A 6,000-nucleotide genomic window follows, 5' to 3' on the forward strand; every position below is an offset into this window, starting at 1 on the left:
TCCTTTGTTATTTAAGTTTGCTTTGTGGCAAACCTTCCCAGCCCTCTAAATAGGGACGCCTATGTTAGACATTCAAAGAAACTGTTGAAAGGAAGAAAAAAATGATAATAGTGCAGAAGATTCTGGAATCTCTCACTTGTGGTAAGATTTCCTTCCTTTGCTCAATAATCTTCCACTGATGGGATAAAACAGCCAAAATCTAAGAAGCATCAGAGGCTATTTCCTCTTTCATCAGCACCTGAGAAATGGTACAGAGAACTGAAAACATTTGTCCAATTCTATCAGTAAAATGCATAAGCAACAAAAGCAAGTAGATAGACTCTTGTATTGGAAAAAGACTATTCTAAGCCTCTATTTTTGAGGTCAGTGAATGACCTCTCTATGAATGATTTATGAAGTGGAATTTGTTTGCTTCTATGAATTGTTTTAAAGATCAATTTGTTTCTAAGTTTGTTCTATATCAAAATGTGATGTTAAAATGGTCTCCCATAGGCAAAGGGTGACATAAGCTAAAGACTGTGCTTTTAATACTCCATGAAGCAGGCATTTATTTTTATACATGCTTAATAATAAATGTTAAATGGCCCTGGAAGTAGAGACTCATCTCCAGTGTCTATTAAAATCAACAATATTTAGTTCTTTGAAATTAAATTCTTTAATCAAGATCTTCTCTGAGTAAATATGGCATTTTACATCTTTCAAAAATGTCAGAGGAGTGAAAAAAAATTGCCAAATTACCAACTTGTGAATATCGAATTTGCAAAAGATGGTGGTTACACATGCATCAAATTATTTTTTGAAAAAAAAATCAGATTTTCTTATTATTGGTTTCATATGATAATGGTGTTTTCACTTATACCCTTGGAATTTTTAATTATCCTCTGAGATCTGTGAATAACAGTTCTTTTTCATGCTTGGTAATTGCAATATCTTATTGGTTGTTTTAACAATTTGAAAACATCTGCCTTAAAATAAATGGTGGGTAAGATGCACCACTAGTGCTGTTGTGTGGTTTTTAAATCCTTGCATTCATTTGTTTGGCCCAACTAGTCTTCAAATATTATTCTTTTCTAAAACTCCCTACATTCGTACCTTATTTTATCCATTGTCCTTCAAATTTTTCTATTCACTTTGTTTCTTTCTTCATCTACAATGCTTTTAATTACTTTCTATATGCATATTCTCATCTATTTCACCATTCTTTTGTTCTCCTTACTTGCTCTCAAATGACTTTCTCCTTTGTCTACCCTAGGAGTCTTTTCCATGCAACTTAGACTCAAGCCTATCATGTGTCTTTTCCCAGTCACTTGATATTTTTATTGTCATTCACAAAGGCCTTGAAACTCTCCCATCCAAATAGTCTTTTCTGGCTAACCCACATCTGACCTTAACAGGTAAATAAGCACCTGTTTTTCCCCTAAGGTACCCCCACCTTCTCCTGACGTTGTATGCAGCCATCAGATTGGACAGGGCCTCACCAACCAGCTCTGTCAGGATGGGCACATTGGAGAAGTGGAGGAGCTGCAAGTAGACCTACCACAAGCATTGGATCAGCCTGGGCAGGGGGTGGGGGCCTCGTTGCAGACCTTGAGGCTATATCCTTAGCAGAACAATATATTCCCAAAACAGGGATGGCTTCTACAGCACCCAGTGTCAAGTTCACAAGGCTCTGGAGCCTCACAGTTGAGAAAAACACAGTGATAAGGGATCTAGGAGCAGGCAGTACCCAGAGACTAGGCAGAAAGAAAAAGGGTTAAGTTTAGAATAATCTTTTGGCAAGTAGCTGGGCCTCTCCAGGTCTTGACTGTAGGCCTGGATCTGGTACATTTAGGATCTGGAACAGCTACTATGAAACTGAAGACGCTGAAGCTTCGGAGACCCTCACTTGCACATGGCTTTTATGAGACCCTGGGAGAGGCAATGCTTGCATATTAAGGAGTTCTAGCAATGCAAATAGTGCTATAAGTTCACAGAATATTAAAGATTAATCACTGTACAAAACATCTTCAATGCCATAAAACCTTAGCACTCCTACAAGAAACTTGAGAGAAGTTTTTACAAATTTGATAATAATTTTACACATTTACCTGATAACATTACTTATAAATCATAAATCTAAAGTTTTTCTAAACTATTATTAATAAGGAAAAATACTTTTATAACATTGACCTGATAATATTACTTATAAGTCATAAATATAAAGTTTTTCTAAACTAACACTAATAAGGCAAAATATTTTTATGAACGACTCTGGATGAAAGACTGAATTTTCTTTCTATTGTTTATGGGAAAATGCTGGAAAGGTGCTGTCAAGAATAACAGACAAAAGATAAGGGGAAAATATTGCAGAGAGTTATTAAAAGTTAATTATTTTAAAATATTATTTCAAGATAATATTATATCTGGGTTTTTTATATCCATGTGGTATTTGCCACATGCGTTACACACATATATGTGTGTGTGTATATATATATATATGTATAAATTTTTGTTCATTCTAAGTAAACAGTTACTTTAATAGCTAATTTTGTATTTGTATTCTTTTCCTTAAACAGGTCCCACCAAATTATACGACCTTCAGAATACACAAAATCTGAATCTGGCCTTCATTGAGTGGCCTCTGTTGATGAGGTAGATGGAAGCATCTGGACATGGCCTGATACTTGCCATTATTTGCAAGCACTTAATTATGTGCATACAATTTTTAAAGCTTTAGTTAAAATGGCAGAAGGCTAGACTTTACCTGAGTATGTACGTGTGTGTGTGTACATGTGTGTGTATGTGTATATGTGTGTATGTGTGTGTGTGTGTACGTGTCTCTGTGTGTGTGTGTGTGTGTTTTAGGAGATTTTTATGAAGGCCAAAAAGGGAGGATATTTATAACTAAGGCTGCTAGCCATCTCAGAACCAGAGGGTTCATCTTTCTGACCACACAGGAGTCTGTATTTCCCAGGCTCCCTTGAAGTTCAGTGTGGTCGTGTGAAATGTGGACAGAAGCATTGCACACCCCTTCCAGACCTGAGTCATGAAAACCTCCTGGCACATGAGTCTCCATTTCAGCCCTACTCCTGGCTCAGTGCATGGCAATAGCAACCTTGCAGACCACGTGACCAGGGTAAGGCACAAATGGAAGGAAGCCGGGTCTCTGACCCACTGCTTGAAAGGAAACCAAACGTGAATACTCACTTTGCTCTTCCAGTTATTGAGAAATGAACTTTTAAGTTATTAAACTACTGAGATTCAGAGGTTTATCTATTATAACAGCTCACAATATCTTAACTAATACTGTTCCTATTATCGAATCTTTTAAATTATGTTATGCATAAGTTTAAAAAGATCCTGTTTGTGGCGGGGGTTGTGGCTCAGTGGTAGAGCTCTCGCCTAGCATGTGCGAAGCCCTGGGTTCGATCCTCAGCACCACATAAAAATAAATAAATAAAATAAAGGTATTGTGGCCAACTATAACTAAAAAATAAAATTAAAAAAGATCCTGTTTGCTTGTGTATAAACATATGTATTATGTATAATATATGTATGCATATATGTATGTTTGTATGTATTTAAATATAAATGGGTATCAAGTCACAGTTTCTCTCTTGTGGGTCCCATTTTACATTAGTGGCTAATAATAACCTACAGTATATACTTATGGCTCAGATTTGAATATTTTCTAACAGGCATTAAAATTTCTAAAGAAATAGACATATAAATTAGTGTAATAGACATTTAAGGATGTGAATTTCCCTTTATTTCCATATTTGGGCTGAGAGGGTCTTACAAGGATGCTAGAGAATGGATTTCTGCATTGAGATGGAGGATGACCTAAAGGACATTTCCACTCCTTGTCAACTTTGAGTCTTTCTTGGTTCCACATACTAAGTATAAAGCAAAGTGTCACAGTGGTTCCTGGATCAAATAATAATAATATAGTACTTGCCCTACAGGCTCTTGTAAGCCTTAAGACCCTATCATTCTGCCCTCCCCTCCCCTTCAGCCATGAGGATGCCTTGCATGTGATTAGAATCAGCTTCTGCTCAACACCCGTGACACATCTGCAGGACACAAATTCCATGGCTGTGTATCGGGACAAGGGGTGAACATGTGCATGTTTTGGGCCCTACAGGAGCTTCTCTATGGCCCCATCATGACTAGTGTGGGACGCTCTGGCAACTCTGAATCCTGCCATTCTGATGGGCAGTACTGCCTCTGCCAAGCCCCTGCACCTTCTAAGGCGAACCATGACCTCCTCCTGCTCAGCACAACCACTAATGCGTGGAAGTCCACAAGCTTCTAAAAATGCAAAGTGGCTCATGGGGAGGCAGCAAGAAATGCTTCCAGAATCCATTGCACCCCATAGCTTAGAAAATTGCTAATGAACAACAAGTCTTTGAATTTTTATAGCTTTTAGATCTTTATTTCTTTCCAATCCCTATTTCCAGAAATGAATCCATGAAGATAAGTCAATTATACTTTGAATTACTTTACAGATAATTCATGGTGCTCAGAAACATGCCTTCCTTGTCACCCTGAAATTTACTCTATCAAGTTTATTCTGGCTCTGTCTACCCTCCAGATGAGTTTTCCTCAAGGAGGTAGCTCAAAACATTATGCAGAGAGCTTCTTGGTGGGCAGGTGGAATGTGCTAGAATTCCAGCTAGGCTTGGGTGTGAGGAGCTTGAACAGGTGTCCAGTTGATAACAATGCTTCATACACACCTAACTCTTCAAGGGTGTATTCACACCCTTCAGGATTTCTTACATTTCTCTGATAGTCCTTGATATCATGGCTGGACAAATGAAAGATCCTAACATAGTGGACATAAGCAAGATTTCAAAGCATGAGGCTATAATGGATTTCCTAGTGTTTAGTAATCTTTAAGGTAAATTCTCTAAAGTGAAAATAAAGTCAATATTTTTACTCTATTACTGCAGTGGATCATTTATTTAAATTGGATTTTTTTTTGAAAGAACTAAGAAAGAAGGGAGGGAAGGAAGGAGGGAAGAGGGACGGTGGGACAGAGGGAGTCTATTCCCTAATATGCTCTCTGAATCACTGAAGGGGAGGAAGGACTTTGAGAATTCTGGCGACCAGAGATCAGATATTTTTTAAAAGAGATTCGTCTTCCTGCCTTAGTTAGTTTTCTGCTGATGTAACAGAATAGCTGAGACTTGGTAGTTTATAAAGAATAAAAATTTATTTTTTACACTGGAGGCTGGGAACTCCAAAGTTGAGGGGCTGACAATCTGTATACATAGGAGAGTACAAAAGGGTAATATGGGTCTGAGAGCAGAAATATAAAACTGCAGGTCATCCAATGCATCAGTAACATAAAAACGTTTACACTCTCTATTATGACAATTCCCTATAAAAACTTTTAAGGAAAAAACGCAGCAAAACAAGAAACTTATGCGCAAGGATGTTTGTAATGCCATATCTGGTTCTTTCCCTTCCTGGCCCCCTTGTGGTTGGGTGGGGATTTGCAACTAGATCTGTCCAGTGAGTTCTGAAGTGGCATGTGTCACTTTCAGGATGTATTTAATTGCCAATGTGACTCTCTTTAGAGCTATCTTTTCCCTGGCACAGTGACCAATGACATTCGAGATGGCAGCTGTTCTGCTAGACTTGGTTTCAATGTGACTATGATGTGCAGAGGTCTCTTGCTAACCCCATACGTAAGTGAAAAATAAATCTCTTGTTATTTTAAACCACTGAGAACTGGGGGTTGTTTGTTTTAACAACATAGTGAGCCAAATCTGACTTATCTGACTAACATACATTGAATGAGTTATGAGAACAAACAATTGCAAACAGCCAATGTGTCTATTAACATGGGGAAGTGAAACATTATTATGCATACATATTCTGGATTATGCTGGCAGTAAAAAATGCTTTGTTGATGTTGTTATGGGAATTAAACTCAGGAGCACATTATCATTGAGATATATCCTAAGTCATTTTAATTTTTATTTTGAGACAGGGTCTTGCTAAGTTGTTGAGAGT

The sequence above is a fragment of the Marmota flaviventris genome, chromosome 14 (assembly GCF_047511675.1).
Source record: "Marmota flaviventris isolate mMarFla1 chromosome 14, mMarFla1.hap1, whole genome shotgun sequence".
In the NCBI taxonomy this organism is placed as follows: domain Eukaryota; kingdom Metazoa; phylum Chordata; class Mammalia; order Rodentia; family Sciuridae; genus Marmota; species Marmota flaviventris.